This window comes from Lissotriton vulgaris, chromosome 1_1 (assembly GCF_964263255.1).
Source record: "Lissotriton vulgaris chromosome 1_1, aLisVul1.2, whole genome shotgun sequence".
Lineage (NCBI taxonomy): Eukaryota > Metazoa > Chordata > Amphibia > Caudata > Salamandridae > Lissotriton > Lissotriton vulgaris.
The window spans coordinates 214760886-214785290 of record NC_141685.1 but is presented as its reverse complement, the minus strand read 5'-3'; the positions used below and the strand labels follow the sequence as shown (position 1 = coordinate 214785290).

Below are 24405 nucleotides of genomic sequence, written 5' to 3'. Positions count from 1 at the left end.
AATTACTATTTTAACTCCAGGAAGGTGCAGCAGTAGGGAAAGTGAGGGATAGTATAGGTGTGCAAATTACTATTCCTACTCCAGGAAGGTGCTGCAGTAGGGAAAGTGAGGGATAGTATGGGTGTGCAATTTACTATTCCTACTCCAGGAAGGTACAGCAGTAGGGTAAGTGAGGGATAGTATAGGGGTGGAAATTACTATTTTAACTCCAGGAAGGTGTAGCAGAAGGGAAAGTGAGGGATAGTATAGGTGTGCAAATTACTATAAGTCAAAGGGGGAATCCCTGGAGTCTACTTGTTCACCTATGCCCTCAGCCCTGTCTTGTCAGGGAAGAAGGACCTATAATGCACTGTATATCAGGTAATATAAAAAGGTTTCCACAAAGAAATAGAATCGTTAACAATCTAATTTTATTAAAAACCAATGTCTAGGCAGTAAAAAAAGCAAGGCAAATTCATACAAATCATTACAATGCAGTTCAAAATCCAAGGAATGTACCTTGAAAGGATCATACACAAATAAAAACAATGTTACACAAACACAATAATAAAATGCACAGCTAATAGAGACATATCTAGAACATATTGGCGATTTATGGACAAAAGACAAAACTACATATCATGACAAACCCCTCGTATCACTGTGGCTCACAGATATCTCTGCCACTTAATATTCCTAGATCCAACGGCCTAAACCACTTGGACTCATGTAAACATTAGTGATAATGTTGGATATCCAACTAAAGTTTACCAGGCTGGATTCTTTCTGTCAAAAAACAATGCGTCGACGCGTTTCGGTGCAGTACAATTGATTCTGTGGCACCTTCCTCAGGACGTTTCTTGCTGGGGTTTCAAGAAGCGGTTAGTTACACCGTATCCCCAACTAATGTAGGAGACGTTCCAGTATAGGATCAGCTTTGCTTTGCGTTACACTTTGATTCTGCAAGCTTTAGTGTGGATATTTCCTCTCTCCTGACCTAGGAACTCCTTCTCTTGGGGTGTCTTCCTTTCGTATTGTCAAACTATTTCACAGTTTTTTGGATATCTCTTGGTGTTTTAAAACGTTCCTTGAACGGGCATAGAATATCGTCGGTATTCCCAAGAACTGGATATGTTCTGGATTTCACCGGAATCGCGTGTCTGCCTCGTTCCCTCAATCGCGTGTCTGCCTCGTTCCCTCACTCGCGAGCGAGTGAGGGAACGAGGCAGACACGCGATTCCGGTGAAATCCAGAAAGGCAGGCGGTCGTTGCCATTGGGGGCCCCTGCGGGCCCCCATGTTGAAGGCCGAGGTGGGGGTGCACAGGGGGGGTACCTATGGTACCCCCCTTCATTTGCATATACAAAGCGGCAGGCACCGTGCGGTGCCTGCCGCTTTGCATATGCAAATGTGAAAATGCATTTTTTGCATTGTGGCGGCGGTGCAGAGTGCACGACCCGCCACAATGCTACAACTACAGGATGTGCCCGCCACTGTGGCGGGCACATCCTAATAGCCCCCATGGGACCCCCGCCCTTATGGCGGGCGGTCCCAATCACCAGTAGGATGACGGGCGGACAAAGTCCGCCCGTCATCCTAATGGGCCCCTAAGTGTCCATGTGCATCTTGATAGTATTCTAAAGTCCACGAAATCCACATTCAATTCAAAACAATCTGGAAACTTTTTCTAATTCCAGATGCGTGCTGAAAGTTAAACAACGTGGACAATATCCCAAAACATTCTAACTCTATCCTAAAATTAATACTAATTACTAGAAGTCCTAATTTTTACCATGTTCCCCATTCAAAGTTTTATAACTTTCCGAATGCCAATATGTACAAAATTTGAAAACGCAAAACAAAACACAATTCAAGTAAACAAACTGTATACCAACTACATCACCAAATTAATCCAAAATCCAAAAACCAGCTATCTGTCAAACACGATGTACATTTTATTAACGATAACATGTATTTCATGCACTTTCTGATTAGTAATTTCAATGCATTTGACATTATAACTCTTTTAAGGCAATAAAAAGTCTGAAGTTCAAAAATAACATTTACATACAACTTTTTTAAACAAAATTCATCTATAATTAACAATAACCTATAATTTACAGCGACCCGACAAAGGCATACTATAGTAACATGATCGGCGACATGCTGAAATTACATCGTAAACATTACATTAACATATGCAACCTCTCCTTATCCTTTCTTTACAATATATATCCTAATTAACATAGTTATGTTTATAAATAAAGTTTAAAGAGTTTCCTACCTGAGCGCAGATCTGCTTCCTCCACTTCCTCCGTCGATGATGTTCAAAATGCCCGCGTGCATACACGTTTACGCGTCAACGTCATCTGGAGCTACAAAGATGAAAAAAGGACTATTTATATTATTTTATTTAATGTATAACAACATTTATTTAATAATGTTTCTTTCAAATAAAAATTTCAAAATAATTATATATAAATGAATACAAATATTTTTAATTTATGCTTATTTTTTAATAAAAATTAATAAATGAAAACTATTGTGTCTCTGTTTTTAATTATTTAATTAATCTAAATGTGAAATATGTTAATATGTAATATGTAAGAAAATGATGTTAAATATTACTTACCTCTATTCTTATGCCATTTCCATCCAAAACTTCTCAAATGTACCTTTTTAGCAGCTTGCAAAGTAGTACCGCGGGATTCATATCTGCAACTATAGAAATAAATGAAGGACAAAACTCTCCATTGAATTCAACTGAAAAGCGTGGGAAAATGTTACCTTCAATGTTAAAACAAATATTTAAAATCATGTTTAAATTCTCGCCAATATTTATGTATTTTATTTCATTTCTAAATAAATCTTCAAAGTATTTAATCTGTTTAAAAATAATTTTAATGTAAATTTAAATGATAAATTTCAATAATCTTTTGTAAATAATATATTTACTCAATATTATAAATGTAAGTTGTTTAAAGAAATATATTTTAATAATCCTCAAAAATTAAATTTAATATAAACATTCCAGTACTTTTTAAAATACAATTTAAAATGAAATAAAAAATTAAAATAATGTAATTTAAAATGTTCAATTCATTTAATGATTTAGTGATTAATAATTAATCATTTTTTTAATACTTCTCAGGTTTATTAATCAATATTTTAATTTTAAAACAATATATTATCTGTACTCATACTGTAATTTTTTAAAAAGTTACTTGTTTAATTTTTCATAAAATAATTTAATTTTAAAAAACAAAGCTAATCTAATTAATTATATTAAACCTTTTATTAAATACTTAACTACTTTTTAAAAACAATATACATGAATTAATAATTTTAAAATAAAATTAGTCATATTTAACTAATTTTAAATAATATTCAAGTATTAATTGCTTTTTATTTTTTTTTGAAAAATTAATCAAATTATTTTTTAAAAACCTACAAGTATTAATCTAATCAATCTTTTCATCTTATAAAAATATTACTTGAGCAGTAATTTTTATATACCTTCTATTTTTTTAAATGCAAGAGTATTTTTATTAAATCAATGTACTCATAATTATTTTCTTTCAAAGTGTTACTTGAGTATTCATTTTAATATTAAAATAAATAATAAAATTAATCCAGATATTCATTAAAAAACTTTCAATTAATAAATTAAATGTAAGTATTATTTATCCTTCATTAAAATTATATTAATTATAAAATACAATTTAATATTTTACTTTTAATAATTTTACTAATAATATAATTTTTTTTTAAAGTTACATAAATTAATCTTTTTAAACAAAATTAGTCATATTTAATTATTTTTAAACAATACTCAAGTATTAATTGCATTTAAATTTTATTGAAAAATTCATCAAATTATTTTTTAAAACCTACAATTATTAATCTAATTAAACTTTTCATCCTATAAAAATGTTACTTGAGTATTCATTTTAATAAACCTTCAATTTTATTAAATACATGAATATTTTTATAAAATAAATTTACTCATAATTCATTTTTATCAAAGTGTTATTTGAGTATTAATTTTATTAATAACATAAATTATAAAATTAATCCAGATAATTATTAAAAAACATTAATCAATAAATTAAATGTAAGTATTATTTAGACTTTATAAAAAGTATATTAATTATAAAATAAAATTTAATATTTTACATTTAATAATTTCAACAATTTAAATTAAATAATATACCATAATACATACTTACGTTGTAAAGACTTGCGTTGTAATGACATCTGCGTTGTAATGGCATGTGTTGTAAAGTCATGCGTTGTAAAAGCACTTGCGTTGAAAAAGTTGCATTGTAATGGTACTGCGTTGTAAAAGTTGCGTTGTAAAGGATGTTTCCCGATTTGTGCGCTATATAAAAGCACTACATGGACATTCAAGCATGCCTGGCTGAAGACGACATTAATGCCAGAAACTGGTCCTAGGAAGCTTGTTTCCAGTCCACGGAAGGCATGGCTTGGCAGTTCGGGCGGGACTGTTCCCATGAGGCACAGTGTCAGACTGATTTGCATATGGCCATGTCTGAACTGGGGTGGCAGAGTGGGCTAAAGAACGGTGATGGATTAAACCCAGATCGTTTGACTGGGTGTGAGTGTTTGATTGGTTCAGATGCTCCTTTCATCACCACCCCCTTTTGTACTGCATATCCTGAATACAGCATGTCTCGAACAAACAACGCAAGCACTGCATACGGCGGGACCTAAAATACATGAAGTGCACAAGTGTGAGTTTTGCGGGCACTGCCCACCCATCGTAAAGTGGTGAGAATTTTTACCGACTTAGTGGCATTGAAATAATTAGGACTATTGTCCACTTCTACTGAAATGATGGCCCTAGCAGGATGGTTTTAAAATACATCTTGCCATCTGATGGGCATCCATGGAAGATGCCACAAGTCTCAACCCTCTTACTATGCTGGCCAACACATAATGGTGGAAATGCTTGGAGTGAAGCATATTCCTATCCTGGTGATATGCTGACCTTGACATACAGGTATTAATTCCAGACATATAGTGGACAGCTATGGCATGATAGCCACAATGTGTAAATGTAAATAATTTCTAGTATATTCAAGCTCAAGCAGGATCAGTGAAGAGGGGAATCAGTGCTATATGTGACATGTATGCAGGTGGACATGATTGGCCAACTCTCTATACAGAGCCCAGAACTGATAGGAATTAGTTAATGTCCACGTTTTGGAGAGATGGTCTAGCATGGCGAAACCAACTGCATATGATTATTGTTGTGTTAGAACAAAATGGTGTGGGTGAAAGTCAGAGACACTCCATACAGGAGTGATCCTTTATATAAGATATATTGGAGTGCACAACCTGGCGTCGAACCCCTCCAAGGAGCCAGGTCGCAACTGACAACCTTGGAACTCTCGCCACCTTACATTCTAGAATGAATGATTGATTTTTACAATCAAACGCTAAAGTCGTTTTTGTCATTCATATTTTTTTGACCAACTGATTTATAACTCTTACTGCTAATATTCATTAAAAAAGTATTTTTTTAATAAATAATAATGAATCTTCCACATGAAATATGCAATTGTTATAATTTCTAATTTTGTAAAAACCTCTGATTGGTTCCCTTATGTGAATGTCTGATGGGGGAAAAGGATGCAAGGATTGATGTGTTCCTAGCTAGAGCTTTCCAAGAAATAAACTTACCACCGGTAATATTTCTTGGCGATGTGCTTTGGGAGAGAATTTGAGATACATTTTAAGAGATACATCTGTAGGGGAAAATGCCATAGAGAGATCTGTACCAGTTATACTTATGGAGGATGAGAATAAGTAAGGTTCCATGCACTTCCAAAGAGACCTGTGAGGACCATGAATCCTAGAGATCTGCAGGGGTGGGGGTGCTCTGGAAGAAGAACTGCAGGGTCTGCCTTAAAAGAATCCACTTGAGTTGTTGTGTACTGTTAGATGTGTTTAAACAATCTAACTCTTTCAAACATTTTTTTATTAATCTAACAACAACATCAACAATACGCTTTGGGAAAGATGTGACGTGCCCTAACAGAGATATCTCTGGTATAAGAACAAGAAAGAGATGCAGGGAATACCTGTTCTCTAACACTAGATCGCAGGAGTGCAATATAGCTTGGAACAGTTCTATCAGGGTGATGCATCCTGATTTGGAGATTTGCAGTCGATGTTGTGCACTAGTGCAGACCTCACAGAAACAATTTGCACGATGCAGGTTCAGCGTACCACACTCACCCTGATTTGCACTTTCGCACTCTGGGATTCATGGAATCACCAAAGCGTACAGTATACAGTGTTTTTGTAACCCGTGAGGGGCAAATAATGCAAAATGTGGCCTCAATGTACATAAACAGAAATTATGGACTACTCTACCTGGGAAGAAAGCTAAAAGGTATAGCGGAATGATTTAGATATCCACAAACACGGGCAAAAGAAAACGAAGAAAGCACAACATATCTACAGAAAACAATCTTAAAGTATTGTTCAATCTTCTGACTTGGCCCTGCAGAGAAGACATAGTCCCCTTTCTAATACTAAAACAATATTTAATGCGAAGTACTTTCAATGCCCAGATCCTCTAAAATAAACTGGACTGAATGCAACTGCAAAATGTACACTTGCCTTTTTTCTGCTCCAGCAAGTACCTCTTTTAAAGCACTGGATGGTGAGTCTGCTGCAAAACATTCAGAGGAACTTTAAAATGACGGTCATATTTATGTTGGCGAAGTTTCAGATGGGAAGGCTGCCAAGCATTTAGGAGAACAATGTCTCTTTCACAGAGGTTGTTTTACCAGCCAACACAGAACAGACACCACCCTATGCCATGCAACACAATTAAGAATGAATGTGGGACCTAGGCTTTAGCAGTTGTGCACTGTGAGTCACTTCTACATTACTTCATAGTGCCTCACTTTGGAGAGAGTAAGAAACCCATGAGTTGAATGTTCACTTTTATATATTTGTAGTGTTGCATGTCAGCATGTGAAGGAAGGTGGGGCCTATTAGTTTTTGGAATATGCAACCTAGAAGTGTCATAAGGGCAACCTGTTTGTGTTGAGGACTTGAAGATTGTGGTACACCTCATGAATGCACTGGGGAACTCTGCAATAAACACAACACAAACACAACTGTGCAAGGCTTAATTTAGTTAGTGATTTACACGCTAAAGAGAAGCAACATCCTGACAAGTTGGCCCATTTGACTCCCCAGTACCGAACCCAAATATTAGAGACTTACAGCCTTATTCATCAAGGCCGAATCGGCTCGCAAAGGGCCAGATTCTGAGAATCTGGCCCTTTGCAAGTGCGATTTTTGCATTTGGGATTCAACATCCCAAATGCAAAAATCGCTATTTGCTAATTCGCATATTTGCGAGGATTACATTTAAGGAATCTCGATTTGAGATTCCTTAAATGTAATTCATCATCCATTTTACAATTGGGAAATCGCAATTTCGGGCCGCAATTTACCGCGAGGTCAAACCTCGCGGTAAATTGCGAAAACTCAGAAAAATGCATTTAAATGCATTTTTCTGAGTTGCACGTTACACACACACATGTCCTTTGGACATGTGTGTGTGCAACACCTGTGTTAATTTCCATGCAGGGGTGCTACAGGGTGTCCTTTGGACACCCCTGGCACCCTTGTACTCGCAATCTCATTTGCGATTAGCTGATTGCTAATCGCAAATGAGGAATGACTCCCCATGCATTCCTATGGGCCTTTTGGCCCATAGGAATGCGTGGGGAGTTATTCCTTATTTGCGATTAGCAATTAGCTAATCGCAAATAAGGAATTAGTGGGAATCGCAATTACTATTGCGATTCCTACATGAATACCGTTTTGCGAGTCTCAAATAGCGATTCCTTATGATTCGCTATTTGAGCCTCGCAAAACGGCCCGTTTATGAATCAGGCTGTAAAGGCCAGATGTAGGAAGGCTATTACCGGTCGGTAACGGACGAAATTAACGAATTTCGGCCGTTACCGACCGGTAATAGGCTTTTCTGATGTAGGGGCTGAAAATAAGGATTCGGTAATTTACCGAATCGGTAATTTAAGGAATCGGTAAATTACCGATTTCTTAAATACTGATTCGGTAAATTACCGAATTCCTAATGTATGGAGCACTTAAATGCTTGCTTATCCCATGTTAGGATTCGTCATTTACCTCCAACTACAAGTTGGTGGTAAATAACGAAAACCCCCAAAAAGCAATTTTATGCAAATTGCGGGGTGCAACAGGGTGTCAAAGTGACACCCTGCCACCCTTCAATGTTTTCCCCCTTTTACCGAATCAGTATTTACCGATTCGGTAATTAACATTTATTCCTATGGGCCTCCATACTGATACTGATTCAGTAAATACCGAATTTTACAGATTCGGTAAAATTTACCCCAAAAATTACCTACATACTATTTACCTATTCTTAAATACCGAATTGGTAAAATTCGGTATTTAAGAATAGGTAAATAGTATTTACCTACATCTGGCCCTTATTGTGTTAAAAGCAAAAGCTCAGTTGTCCGATGTGGCGTGATAATTTACTAACGCATCATGGATTAGCATACTACACTAGCACAGTGCATTCTTCGCTCTACAGACTGCAATATTGTCACAGATTACAGTGACAAAATCCATCGATACCAATACATGGTCAGTGTACACTGTTTTGAAAATTGTAGAAAAGCATACTTTTTGCAAAATAAAGTTAATTAAAACTATATGCATTCATAAATGTGCATGGCAAAGGAAGTGTACTCAACCGTCCTGGCCACACTGGAAGGAAGCCTTTCAGCACTCCAGGAAGGCGGTGGTTGCTACGCATCCAAAGCGAGTGACATTAGGGGCCCCATTAGGATGACGGGCGGACATCGTCCGCCCGTCACCCTATCGGAGAACGGGACCGCCCGCCATAAGGGCGGGGGTCCCGTGGGGGGAATTAGGATGTGCCCGCCACTGTAGCGGGCACATCCTGTAGTTTAAGCATTGTGGCGGGCGGTGCACTCTGCACCGCCCGCCACAATGCTAAAAATGCTTTTGCGCATTTGCATATGCAAAGCGGCAGGCACTGCGCGGTGCCTGCCGCCTTGCATATGCAAATGTGGGGGGCTACCTTAGGTACCCCCCATGCCCCCCTGCACCTCTGTCATCACCTGGGGGCCCCGCAGGGGACCCCCGGAGCAATTGCCGCCTGCCTTTCCGTTGCGGCATTGCCGCCACGGAAAGGCCTCTGCATATTGCCATTGTAATATGGCTGGCGGTGTCCATTGGACACCGCCACCATATTGATCTATTACCACCGCGGTCGCAAGGCGACCGCGGCGGTAAAGCGGCGGACGGTCTTTCCGTCCGCTGCTGTCCCATCCGCCCTCCTAATCTGGCGGGGGGGAATCAGGACATGGATGTCGGGCGGATTGCCTCCGCCAGGCCGGCGGTGGCCACTACCAGCCTGGCGGAGGCAATCCGCCCGACATCATAATGGGCCCCTAGGTGTCAAAGAAACGTGCAGCTATTCCAGCTTTAGTTTGGCAATATACCATCCAAGCTAACCTGGAATGAATAAAAGCAACCCTTGGCACGTGTTTTGCTATCATTATAGCTCTTCAGTGTTAGTCAAAACAATACCCTTTCAGGCATAGCGTACCGCATAAATTAGGCAGAAAAGAAGCAGAGAATGCTGCATAGTTCCTTAGTTTAGGCGGTGAGCAGTTCCTTATAGTGCACCATGTAACACCGGCGACCCACATATATTTAATGTATTAATTCTGGAGTTTTTATATTCGTAATTAAGTAATTGCATGAATAATTAGTGTTAGAGCTTCTAATTATTTAATTATATGTTTTAACAGGTTATAGGTGGGTACTTTTTCAAATATGTGTTTGTTGTAGTTGAAGTTAGAATAATAAATCTGCCTCGCTGCCAATATATGCAATTTCCCCAGGGTTGTTAGACTGGTGTTGAAGTAGCATATTCTTCCCTCCCCCAATGAATGCACTTTCCCCAAAGTTTGATGCAATGGAGTCAGGTAAGTAAATCGGACTCCCCCCCCCCCCACACCTCACCCAATGTATACGCTTTCCCCAATGTTTACAATAGTAAATCCGCCTGCCCTTCCAGCTAACAATGTATCTGTCTTCCTCGATATTGGGAGGATTGTATTTGCAGAAGTGTATTTGATTACATTTGTTTTGATTCTTTTGGATTGGAATTGCATTATTATTTTTCACTTGATTGTGGATTGGCTTTTTATAAAATATTTGGAAGTATTTATTTTGAAACTCTATATATTTTTTAATTATTTTACTAACTTTGGCTGTTTTTCAGTTTTGGTTAGGTGATTTAGAATTTAAAAATATTTGTTACCTAGTTACTTATTTTGAATGCTTTAATGAATATACAATATGTTAAGTGTTTTTAAAATGTATTAAATGTATTACAAATCATACAAATTTATATAATGTAAATATAATGTGAATGAATTATGAATTAATAATTGTATTTTCATTTATACTTTGTTTAATATTATATGTACATGTATTTTAGGGTTGACTGTATTTTTAAGAATTTTGTTTTTTTAATTTAGTAAATTATTGTTTATATGTTATTGATATTTTATGTATTTTTTAAATGTATTGCATATTTTAAAAACGTAACTTTCTTTGTAAAGTTAAAACATTAATATATTACTAGATACAATTAAATGCATATACCTGTGCAGTGTCAAAATGTTGGTCCATGATATTTCCCTATTCATTATTTGTACACTTTGCATTATGGGGAATATTTATGACTTTTGTGGCCCAGAGCAGCGCAGCAAGTCACCTTGCTGCACTGCCCTGTGTCACCGGGAAAGGGCAGAAATATGCACCGTAATTATCTAATACGGTGCATTCCTGACTTTCCCCCCTGTGCTGTCGCCATTTTGGCAGCCTAGCACCAATGCAGGCACCCTTGCACCATGGTGCAAGTGTGCTTGCTTTGCACACAGGAATGTCTTTGTGAAGGGAGGGACACCTTCCTGCCCAAAAACAATCCAGAGAGGCATGTACACTGCAGGATGCAGCAAATGCAGTAAGAGGAAGTAACAAGGAACAATTAAGATATTACAATTCACCTGGGGAGGCGTATCTTTTTGAGACATTCCCAGGTTTATAAGATCTTGTAAGTCTGGGAGTTGTGTGGGAACACCCATGCGAAGCCCATAGAATCTATTAAAGGCAGAGTACTGCAATGCAGTGATTTGGAGCAACTCAAAGACAAGCAAAGTGGCCTTGCCTGGCTTAAAAAATCTGACTTAATGTTTGTGCCGCTCTTGTACCACTTTGTATGGTGCAAGGGCGTTGCACACCGGGTCATACATATGGCCCTACATGTATGTAAATGTAATATTTTGGTAGTTAACATTTTGCCAATTATATTTTTTGGACCACAATATTTTTGTGGTCGATATTCTGCCATACAACCCTCCTACACAGGTTAGTGCCTAATAGAACCATACCTGGATGAGTGCCATCCAGTGAAGGGGTATAGTGCAACGGTGGGGAAACCAGACCTGCAGCCGTAATCCCCGGCACCCCGTCAGATTGTCGATGCATCTGTCAGTGCACCTATAGAGCGCTCTCACGCTACCTGACTCTATGGTCATCACCGAGGAAGAGCAAAACCAATAGCAACATTTCACCAATTTCACCGGGGTGGAGGATGTGACCTCACATGACTGGGGTGGAATATGTGACCTCACATGACTGGGGTGGTGGATGTGACCTCACATGACTGGGGTGGTGGATGTGACCTCACATGACTGGGGTGGTGGATGTGACCTCACATGACTGAGGTAGAGGATGTGACCTCACATGACTGAGGTGGAGGATGTGACCTCACATGACTGGGATGGAGGATGTGACCTCACATGACTTGGGTGGAGGATGTGACCTCACATGACTGGGTTGGAGGATGTGACCTCACATGACTGGGGTGGTGGATGTGACCTCACATGACTGGGGTGGTGGATGTGACCTCACATGACTGGGGTGGTGGATGTGACCTCACATGACTGAGGTAGAGGATGTGACCTCACATGACTGAGGTGGAGGATGTGACCTCACATGACTGGGATGGAGGATGTGACCTCACATGACTTGGGTGGAGGATGTGACCTCACATGACTGGGTTGGAGGATGTGACCTCACATGCGTTGTGGACACCTATTGATATGACAGTAGATGAAAGAATAAAAAACAGATACCAAGAATTCTAGAATAAAAGTAAGAATAAATATCTTCAACATATCACAAAATTGGCAGCCTCTAGAGCTCCAAGGAGGATCACAGGGATTGAAAACCAATGTCACCCCTGAACAATGCCCCTGTCATCAGTCTGTGCCACTGAAGGCCTGCCCATCAGTCTGCTGCAGGGGGCAGTCCTCTAAACACCCGGGTCCCTGCTGTCCTGGGCAATGAGACCCTGGAGAAGGGTCAAGTGGCACCAGAGCGTCTCAGGAACTCGAGAACCAAGAAAGAAACGGTGGACGTGGTCACCGTGACCCCTGGCAACCACTTTTTGTCAGTTATAACCTTAACTACATAAGCACATATTATAGAAATATGAATTTTATAAATATAGAAAAGATTAGAGGTGGCGTCGCATCTCACCTGCCGGCTGCTTCTCCCTCTTTGTTCTCACACTTCCTCGCGCCCCACTGTTTCCTGCTCCTGTGTCACTAAGAGCACTGAAAGCAAACACACTCCCAGGTCATAAAAACACAAGCCAAGGCAACCTTCAACATGTTACTTGTAAATCAACGAAAGATAAGACAGAACAATGGAAATGGCATGCGTTGTTATCCTATACATAGCACAGAAGTGACCTGGGGCTGTGGGGCTGAAGTCACCTCGTAGCTGTACTGAGAACGTGTTTTCTCTTCTTCTGGCTTATTTGCCAGACCCGAAGATAATTTACATCACCGTGTACATAAACACATTGGGGCGCATGCATCAAGCCTTTTTCTGTTCCCAAACTTGGCCATTCGCAGAATCGGTCGGTTTGTGAAAGAAAAAAGGCCTTTTCCAATGCATGTACCTTTTGCAATTCACAATTTTTTGGAATTACCTTAATTACGAATACATTTAGGGAATCCAAATTTGCAATTCCCTAATTGCGATGCATGTAGCCTTTCCTAAATGCGAACTGTGCCTTAAGGAAATGCTAATTACAATCCACTTGAAGTTGATGGTAATTTGCGCATGCTTTGAAAAATGTACAAAAACGCATTTTTCAAAGTGCCATGTGGGCTTTACATGTGCACATTTGCCTTTTTTTGAGGGGTGCTTCGGGGGCCTTAAGCCCCCTGGCACTCTTGGATTTGCATTTGCAATTTGCGATTACCACTTTGGTAATCGCAATTTTCAAATGCATTACCATTCATTTATATGATCCTGCAGGCCAATAGGAATGAATGGAGTCACATTAGCTAATAGCAATTTTCAATTTCCAAATCGCTATTAGCTAATGTTAAGGAATCACAAATTATTTTGAGATTCCTACATGCATAGGCATTTGCGTTTACCAAATAGCGATTCTTTAAAAATAGCTTTTTGGTAATCACAAATGAGGGTTGGCCAAATTTACGCTTTCAGATCAAAAATACAGTTTGTCTTTACTTTGGTAGGTTTTCTTCCCATGAGGCCAGATTCTAGCCGAAGCACTATGAGCACAAAATGTGCATAGGTGAAATATTTGCTGTACAAACCATTCTTCAGTGAGAAAATGTCGGCAATAATCACATAAGGCAAAATTTCAGGAATTTTAAACAATGCAATGTCAGGATTTTTTCGAACTTAGTGGGCTCATTAGGATGACGAAAGGACTGCCACCACCAGCCATGCGGGCCAGTCCTTCTGCCATCGGACGGCGATATTCCCACTGCCGAATTAGGATGGTGGTGGGAATCTCATTCTGTCTGTGGCAGACGCAAAGACCGGCCGCCACGGAACCGCAGCAGGCAATAGTTATGACTGCCTGGCGGAGGGACTACATGTCCCAAAATGGTGGTGGTGCCTAGCAGGCCCCCGTACACCATATTAGGATGCAGGCTGAAACCAGCATTTCTATTCCAGCGATGCTGACATGGAAAGGCTGGTGTAGAATGCCTCTGGGGGCCTGTTGCAGGCCCCCCCTGTGTTCGGAGAGGTGTGGAGGCATTGGGGGTACCACATGGTACCCCCGCTACATTTCACAGCACCAAGTGGCAGGCACTGTGTAATGCAAAACATAGCAATTTTACATTGCAGCGGGTGCTGCTGTTAGCAGCACCCGCCGCAATGTTAAAAAGCTATTTTGGGCGCGGTCCAGGCTCGGACGGGCGCACACAGGATTGCCTTAGGCACGCCTTTGGAGCGCCAGTGGCACGGCCGCACAACGGCTGGCATATATGGGGAGGTGGGAGGGAGGAGCAGCTGGGAATCGGGAGGCGGGGGCAGCGAATGGGCAGTTGGCAGTCAGGGGGCCGTGGCCACAGGGTATGCAGCGGCGAGGGCAGTGAGGGACAACAAAGGTAACAGAAGGAAAAGGGGCACAAAATCGAGGGAAAAACGAGTAGCACAGAAGGCAAAACGGCACAAAGAACAAGTGGAACGGAAGGCAAAAGGGGCACAGAAACGAGGAAAAACCGAGTGGCACAGAGGGCAGAAGGGCAAAAAAGACGAGTGGAATGGAGGTCAGAAGAGCACAAAAGGGGCACAGAAACGAGGAAAAAACAAGTGGCACAGAGGGCAGAAGGGCAAAAAAGACGAGTTGAATGGAGGGCAGAAGAGCACAAAAATGAGTGGAACAGAAGGCAAAAGGGGCACAAAAATGAGGGAAAATGAGTGGCACAGAGGGCAGGAGGGCACAAAAAACGAGTGGAACAGAGGGCAGAAGGGCACCAAAAAAACAAAAAACGAGTGGAACAGAGGGCAGAAGGGCACAAACAATTAGTGGAACAGAGGGCAGAAGGGCACCAAAAAAACAAAAAACGCATGGAACAGAGGGCAGAAGGGCACAAACAATTAGTGGAACAGAAGGCAAAAGGGGCACAAAAACGAGGGAAAAACGAGTAGCACAAAAGGCAGACGGGCACAAAAAACGAGTGGAACAGAATGCAAAAGGGGCACAAAATTGAGGCAAAGACGAGTCGCACAGAAGGCAAAAAGGGCACAGAAATACCGGAAGGACGAGTGGCACAGGGGCAAAATACAGAATGCAGAAATACAGGGGCAGCTAAGAACAGAAGACAGAACGGGCAGAGAGGCACTGGGGCAGCTAGGGGAACAGAAGGGAAAACCGGGCAGAGACACGGGGACAGCGATGGGTACAGAAGGAAAGACCGGCAGAGGGAGCACGGGGACAGCGAGGGAAACAGAGGGAAGAAAAAGGGGCAAGGACCACGTACAGGCAGCGGGGAAAGACAGACACCAGCAGTCACAGACACAATAATGAAAATACAGGCATTACAATAAAAGCAATAAAGCCGAGGATGAACAAACCTACCTACGGCCTACCACTGGCCACCAGGGATGAGGCGCAGGTGGTAGCCTGCGGGTGGTGGAGGGCCTCGAACTTCCTCAGCAGCTGCAGCTGGGGCTGGGAGGCACGGGCGGTGCTGTGCGAAGGGGGAGCGACCTACCTGGTGGGATCAAGGGTCGCTCCAGACTCTTGGCATACCTGACTATAGCATACCACACTATAGAATACAGTACGAAAAACAATGGTCCTGGGCCTTATTCTGTAGATAAGCAAATCACAACCTACAATGGATTAATTATATTGTTTCTGGAGCTGGTAACCTATTGGCTCATAGTTATTAATACAAAGCGATATATCGAAGTGGAACATCCAAGGGATATTTGATTAACAACAGTTTATTTCATCATAGTGAGTGCAACAATATATATCATTGCTGCAATAATTAGTTAAGAGAGAAGTTGGGGAGGGGAGGTTGCTCTAAGGGAACGTGCAAAAGGAGGAAGTGCACTATGGTGGGGAGGTGAAAGGAATTCAGTCAATGTCAATGTGATACACGGAATGGTTACAATAGTTCATTCAATTAGACTGATCAAAACTTCTCAGTCTTTTTTCTACCTGACCACATTCATATAGTATAATATCAATTTGTTTTTGATTCTCCGATGCACAATGTAAATCTTGTGTGGCACGTTATAAGCAGGGATACGTGGTCCAGGTGGGATGAATATGGGCGTCGACATTTTGACCCGACTTGGGGCGCAAGAAGTAGTTGTGGACCTCGGCCTCCGGGACTTTCTCAGGGCAGTTAGGGGCAACCTGGGTACAGATGTGGTGTCTGTGTCCCACACCTGCCGCTGTTCCTGCGTGGGATGTGGGGGTACCTCCAGATAAGTTGGAGAAACATCCTCATCCACTTTATGGAACAATAGAATACTGGCTTAGTTTCAGTGCATTGAATGTTGTAGCTGTAAGTACGACTATCATGCACCCGTGGTCCATCCGGGATAATGTCAGTTGACCCATAGTGGATTGTGTCTCTATATTCTCCTTTTTAGTTGTGTTTTTAGATTATTGTATCTTTAATACATATGAATTTATGTGTTTTTTAATCTTGTGTGTCATATGAATTTGTATAAAAAAGATTTTTTTTACTGAATAAAATATATTAATAATTTGACTAAAATAAGCAGTTGACTTATAAGTGCCTTAATCATTGATGAGTATTATATGTGTGGAATATAAGTTTGATTGTAGTGTGACGTGTTGAATTGAGATCCCACCCAAAGGGAACATTTCTTTTTACTTGATAGTAACCCGGAGCTCTATCCGTTGGGACTAAAGAGCCCCCTCTCCTTGATTTCAAGGTTTTGTGTACAGCCCTTTGACTGGAGAGTTTACCTCATACGGACCGTTACTCAGCGGCTATAAAATAATATATACGAATGGATCCATTTAAAACCTTTGTATTTACAGAGGATCAATTTAATAAGATAATTGAGAAAAATCCTAATTTTAAGACTTTCCGTATTCATAGAAGGCATTTAGGAGTCCAAATGTTTGGAGTCCTAACTTCTGTGAATACCGAAATGAGTAAGTTCATTCTGTGAATACCAAAAGTAGTAAGTGCATTCTGTGAATTCCAAAAGTAGTAAGTTCATTCTGTGAATACCAAAAGTAGTAAGTGCAATCTGTGAATACCAAAACAGTAGTAAGTTTAGGATTGAGTCTTAAGTTCATTCTGTGAATCGGGTCCAGTAATTTTTCCCCCTACCCTATCCAACGCTGTCCCTACTGTTGCACTCTCTGTAGTGGGAATAGTAATTTTTACCCTCCCGCTATCCAACGCTTTCCCTACTGTTGCTCTATCTGGAGTGGGAATAGTCATTTTTACCCTCCCGCTATTCAATGCTTTCCCTCTGTTGCACTCACTGAAGTGGGAATAGTAATTCTTAGCTTCCCGCTATCCAACGCTTACCCTACTGTTGCACTCTCTGGAGTGGAAATAATCATTTTTACCCCAACGCTATATGACGCTTTCCTTACTGTTGCACTCACTGGAGTGGGAAGAGACATTTTTACCCCTACGCTATCCAACGCTTTCCCTACTGTTGCACACTCTGGAGTGGGAATAGTCATTTTTACCCCTACGCTTTCCAACGCTTTCCCTACTGTTGCACTCACTGGAGTGGGAATAGCAATTTATTACCCTACTTTATCCAACGCTTTCCTTACTGTTGCACTCTCTTGAGTGGGAATTGTAATTTTTATCCTCCCGCTATCCAACGCTTTCCCTACTGTTGCACTCTCTGGAGTGGGAATAGTAATTTTTACCCCTAGGCTATCCAACGCTTTCCCTACTGTTGCACTCACTGGAGTGGGAATAGTAATTTCTACCCCTACGCTATCCAATGCTTTCCCTACTGTTGCACTCACTGGAGTGGGAATAGTAATGTTTACCCTCCCTCTGTCCATAGCTTTCCCTACTGTTGCACTCACTGGAGTGGGAACAGTCATTTTTACCCTCCCACTATCCAACACTTTCCATACTGTTGCACTCTCTGGAGTGGGAATAGTCATTTTTACCCTCCCGCTATCCAACGCTTACCCTACTGTTGCACTCTATGGAGTGGAAATAGTCATTTTTACCACAACGGTATATAAAGCTTTCTCTACTGTTGCACTCACTTGAGTGGGAAGAGACATTTTTACCCCTACGCTATCATGCTTTCCCTACTGTTGCACTCTCTGAAGTGGGAATAGTAATTTTTACCCCTACGCTTTCCAACGCTTTCCCTACTGTTGCACTCACTGGAGTGGGAATAGTAATTTATAACCCTACTTTATCCAACGCTTTCCTTACTGTTGCACTCTCTGGATTGGGAATAGTAAATTTTACCCTCCCGCTATCCTACGCTAAAAATACCGGATATTTTTTATTAATATTTAGTTAATATATATATATATCATCATGTGATCAAGGCTATCTCTAGCCGAAACGCGTCATGGCGGACTGGTGCTGGGCTAACATCTAAATAAAAAGAAAAATTTGCACCTTCCTGGGTCTCGCCGGTTCCTGTTGTTGGTGTGGCTGAATGCGCTGTGCTACATGCTCTAGGAACTGAACATACCTCATATATATATATGTATATATATCCAACAAAACGCAGTTCCACTCACGCTCTCGGAGTCAGCCTGACACAGAAAATACCAGGATAGGTGCAAGGAAATTCGTGGTTTATTCACATCATAAACCTGCTGTGACGCGTTTCGCCACCAAAGTGGCTTGTTCAAACAGCGTTTGTGTACACAGCATCGTCATTTCATACACTTTAACATGGCCTTCGTATGAATACAATGCCCGATTTGTGGGTGCCAGCTTGTAGTATCAAAAGTTCATAACATTTCATTCAGTTGCAGTACATAATGCATTTAATATTTATATAAAGCATGTCCCTCCCTTTTGTGTGTTGCCTAGTATTTATAGTGACTCACAATTCTAGTAACTCGGGATGCAAGCAGAACTGTGCTGCGCAACCGGTAAGAGCGCGCACGGAGATGTGGTTTTGGTAGTCTCTTGTTGTCAGTGTGGGCAGTTGCTACGTGCGAGTGGGGAAATACTTACAATTATATTGTCTGAATTGTCAAAATTGATTTGGGATAAAATGCTGGTGCGCGATCAAATCAAAATTGTGTGAGTTGGATCAATCCTCATGTCGTGATGGCTTGTGCTGCAGTCTGACCCTAGATAATGGGTATTAACAGAGCCAAAACAATTGTTTGGTCCTATGCATTCTTATGAGGCAAAAACTTTGGGCTTCATTAGGGTGGCAGGCGGACTCACGGTAAAAGGGACCACCTGCCATATGTGCGGGGGTCCCGTGAGTGAAATTAGGATGTGCCCGCCACACTGGCGGGCATATCCTGCATTTTTAACATTGCGGTGGACAGTGCTTTCAGCACAAATCAATCAATCAATCAGGGGATTTGTAAAGCGCGCTACTCACCCGTTAGGGTCTCAAGGCGCTGGGGGGGGGGGGTTCGCTACTGCTCGAACAGCCAGGTCTTGAGTTGTTTCCTGAAGGCGAGGTGGTCCTGTGTCAGCCAAAGGTGGGTGAGGAGGGAGTTCCAAGTCTTGGCTGCCAGGTAGGAGAAGGATCTTCCTCCGGCGGTGGTTTTGCGAATTCACAGGACGGTGGCGAGGGCGAGGCTGGCGGAGCGGAGCTGGCGGGTTGGTGTGTAGAATGCGAGGAGGTTGTTGAGGTACGTAGGGCCTGCGTCGCGGAGAGCCTTGTGTGCGTGGGTGAGGAGTTGGAATGTGATTCTCTTGCTGATGGGGAGCCAGTGCAGATTCCTCAGATGGGCAGAGATGTGGCAGTGGCGGGGGATGTCCAGGATGAGTCTTGCCGAGGCGTTCTGTATGTGCTGTAGTCTTTTCTGGAGCTTGGCTGTGGTTCCGCGCGTAGAGGGTGTTTCCGTAGTCCAGGCGGCTGGTGACAAGGGCCTGGGTGACCGTCTTCCTGGTAGTGGTGGGGATCCATCGGAAGATTTTTCGCAGGGTGTTGAAAAAGGATGATGAGACGCGTTGACTTGCTTGGTCATCGTGAGGGTGGAGTCCAGGATGAAGCCCAGGTTGCATGCATTGTCTGTGGGTTCGGGGGCGGTGCCCAGGGCAGGTGGCCACCAGGAGTCGTTCCAGGCCGAGGGGGAAGGTCCCAGGATGAGGACTTTCATCATGTCTGAGTTCAGTTTCAGACTGCTGAGCTTCATCCATTCCGCAACATCCTTTATTCCTTCCTGGAGGCTGGCTCTGGCGGTGTCTGGGTCGTTGGTGAGGGAGAGGATCAGCTGCGTGTCGTTGGCGTAGGAGATGATGTTGAGGTTGTGTTTGCGTGCGATGGCTGCGAGGGGGCTCATGTAGACATTGAAGAGGGTGGGCTGAGCGAGGATCCTTTTGGGACGCCGCAGATGACTTCGGTAGCCGCAGACCGGAACAGGGGAGGTGGACTCTCTGGGTTCTACCGGGGAGGAAAGAGACGCCCGCCGCAATGCCAAAAATGCATGTTTGCATGTGCATGCACAACGTGACAGGCACCGTGCAGTGCCTGCCATGTTGTGCATGCACATGTAGGGGGGTACCATAGGTACCCCCAATGCGCCCCCCTAACCCTCCAACATCCTGCGGCCCGCAACAGGCCACCAAACTCAAAAACCGCAAGCCTCCGCCTGCATCCTGATATGGATGGCGGTGTCTAGCAGACACCGCCACCATATCAAACCTTTTCCGCCCGGTCATTTCGTTGACCGGGCGGAAAAGCAGCAGACAGTCTTCCTGTCCACCGCTGTTCCCCCAACATACTAATATGGCAGGGGAGAAATGGGTGGCGGGCAGACTAGGATGTAGGGTGGATCGTCACCGCCATGCGGACGTTGGCGTTAGCCCTACATCCTAATGGGCCCGTTATAGCTAACCCTTGTTATATATATATATATATATATATATATATATGTATTCAAAAATAAAAATCGTTTTTTTACTTACATCAATTATTTATTAATGTTAAGGTTATTTAAGTATTTTTAGTTAATTATATTTATAATTTCATTAATTTTACATTACTTTAAGGACATTCAAAATTTTCGATATTTTAACAAACTATATTATTAACAACAATATTTTGGATGAGATATTTTTGTACTTACCAGTTTGTAGATAGGAATTAGATATTCTGGCAGTCTATATTTTCTCCACAATATTTTGGCAGGTCGATATTTTGCTCCTCGATATTCTCTCAGTGATCCTACAATATTTTAGAACTACAGTCCTATTTTTATAAACTGAAAATGCCGCACCCCCTCTAAATTTATGTTCAGACAAACTAAACTTATTTATTCTACGTCCTTCAGGAAGGGTTTGTCTGTGAAGGGTTACGAGCATTGGATGGACACAATTGACTTAAAATTTATTTGAGTTACTAAAACTTGGCAAGTGCAGAACACAGAAGCTTTGCATCGTTCATGTTAGATGCAGTCTCAAATTTTGTTTTTAAATGACACCGTACAACAAACTATTTGTTTGTGTTTAGCAATGAGAAAAAATCTAAGTATATCCTCAATTTCATCATTAGCAGTTCATGACACTTGGCAAAGACTTACCAACTATACAATTGAAGACTTAGAGGTCCTATTTCAAAATGGCACATTTAACTCTTCCAAAATTGATCCCTTGAGATGGTAAATATGGCCTACTACTTCTAATGTCTGACTCACTGACTGCAGATGGTCCAGAGCGCTGCAGCCAGAATGATCTGCAAGATACCCTTTTGATACTCGATCTCCCCCCACCTGAAGAACCTGCACTGGATACCAGTGATCAGGTGCATTTAATTCAAGGCCCAGACTCTGGCGTTTAGAGCAACCAGGAGACTGGGCCCGGTTTATCTGAGAAACAGGCTCCAACATTACCATCACGCCTGTACCCTGAGATCCAACCATCTAAGTCTCCTTGTCTCTCCCTGCTTTCGCAAGGACTGGTGGTAGAGCTTTCGCGGTCAGGACCGCTAACCTCTGGAACACCCTGCCAGTATCCATCCGCTTATTAGCGACAGAGCTCACTTCGTGCCCTCAAAACCTGGCTTTTCAACCACATCTAGCTTCTTCCTTTTCCCTTCTAATAAATCAACTGCCTCAGCGCAGGGACACCTCCGTTGGGAGTAGCTGTGCGCTTTACAGACTTTAATAATAATAATAATAATAATAATAATAATAATAATAATAATAATAATAGTTATCTTATTTTGAAAACCACAATTGCTGCATCTTGAGAGATGGCATCCTGTACATAGTAATAGTTTCTCAAAGAGCAACGTGTTGAAGCAATATCCTATTTCCACCCCACATGGGATTGTAGATAGTTCTATTCGGCCTTCCATTTCGAATGTGAAAACGGATTTAAATAAACTAAGCAGAATCATAGCGCTATTGTTTAAGCAAGAAGTTGCTCTCACATCAGCTCGAGAGACCTTCAAATTGCAGGTGGCAAGAACCACTAGCGAGATAAAGTCACTGCTGAACACGAATCTCCCACTTCATTTTGGGGAATGAATACACCATGTATTTAATGCGTCTAATACGGAAGGCCTTGCTCAGTTTTTTAAACTTGTGGGATCCGGCCTTTCAGATTTTATTTGGAGTAATTCCGGCCATTATTCATTCTTTTTTTCCAGCGCCTTCAGAGGGTTTCCCCTGATGGTCCTGTTGGTTTGTGGAGTGCTGGTTCTCTTTTTATTGCTTCTCCATGGATGCTTGATCTGTGGAGCTGCCAAACCCGGTCCAGTTGCAACAGTACCATGATCGTATGTGGCAGCTCTTTGGTTGTATGCCATTGGAATATTTTGACGTTGATTACAGGCTAACATTCCGCTATGCCTACTTCACCTCCGTGTAACCTGTGTTTCACTGCCTCCGATGCCCTTTCCAATGGGCTATGGATGTCTGCTTGTCCAATACTATACTTGCTGCCCTGGATTATGATCTGCTAATGAGTTCACCAAAGGCCCATTATCAGGTATGTTCCAGGGGTATGTGGTTGGTGTGCGATCCTCTACTTGGACCAACAGCAGACTTGAGTACCTGTGCTCTTGCGCAGCACCTCATTGACCCCAGTTTCATCGAAGTTAACACAGGTTGCCCTGAGATGCTCCCAATGACTTCTGCATACGTGGAGCATATGTGCTTGTTCAACTTACTAAACTAGATGGCATGCATTTTTTCAATGGAAGGAATGGACAACGTCCTGGAGTTCGTAGCATTCCACTGTTCCCATAGCATTTTTTAAGTTGATGACTAACTGTGAATTGTTAGCATTTTTTGAGCGCACAATTGGCAAAAGTATCGAACATTAGACCCTGGCAGTACAAAAAAAATGTTTGTCTTCAAAAGTACAAGAGTTGGCCTACAACAAAGATGCATTGCCTCTGCTGATCTCCGATTTATGTTTTTTGCATATGGCCAACGCCCTGACCAAGTGGAGGGTGTCACGTGGCCCATAGGGACATTGCCCTTTTTTACTTACTTAGCATGAGCAAGTAGCAGCTTGCCTGCTGCTTTCCACGCGATACTACACGTCAATATTTTTTGCAACAATTTCACAGACTGCTTTCACATGAGAACCCCCACTGTGATCACTCTCTGCATGTTCCTGGGATTTTGACTGAACATTATGTGCAAGGTCAAACAGTAATGCCCTCTTTTTATTTTGTTCTGGCCAGGCCATAGCCCTTAGACAAAACATACCAATGCAGCTGTTGTTTGGACAGCGTACTTCGGTTTTTAGTGGGTTACACGAAAGGTAACACGCAGTTGGAGAGGGACCTTTCCAGGGAGAAGGGCACCCATGATGTAGACCTACGATCTATAGGCTAAGGTATGGGGTCTGCTGACAAAGCCCAGAGATCTTCTATTATATATTAATACTTCTTCTTAACAAAGAGAGGGAGGTTAGGCACCATAGTCCTTTCGCTATTGTCTTTTCATAATGACATCTCTCTTCATGATTTATGGACTGACTGCTATGCTGACAATATTTGTACTATGCATTTTCCCGCTTGTTTTGACACGTATACTGCATGTTAGGGCACCTTAGTTAAAATAAATATTTTAAACTATTTTGTGTCTCTGTCAGATCTTATTGTGGATGAGTACAAGAGAGTGAGCGAAAAGGTGCGTCTTGTTACTATGATTCCTGAGAGAACTGGGGGGGTTGTGTTATTGGGTGTCTAATCATTTGTCTCTCTGTGATTGAGTAGGGGAGCAAGTGTGACACTATAGCTAGTCGGTCCTGGGTTCATGGGTACTAAGGTGGTGGGAAGACTCATTCCCTATACACCAAAGTCC

At 41.8% G+C, this 24405-nt stretch overlaps 1 protein-coding gene across 1 annotated transcript in view; it reads right to left on the bottom strand.

The window, feature by feature from the left end:
• Positions 1–12723, bottom strand: part of LOC147740916 (membrane-spanning 4-domains subfamily A member 4A-like) — a 119563-nt gene extending 106840 nt beyond the window's left edge. Inside the window, exon 1 of the mRNA XM_086936021.1 lies at positions 12663–12723. The gene's annotated coding sequence lies outside the window, so the exon portion shown is untranslated. The remainder of the gene's footprint in view (positions 1–12662) is intronic.
• Between the last annotated feature and the right edge of the window lie 11682 nt (positions 12724–24405).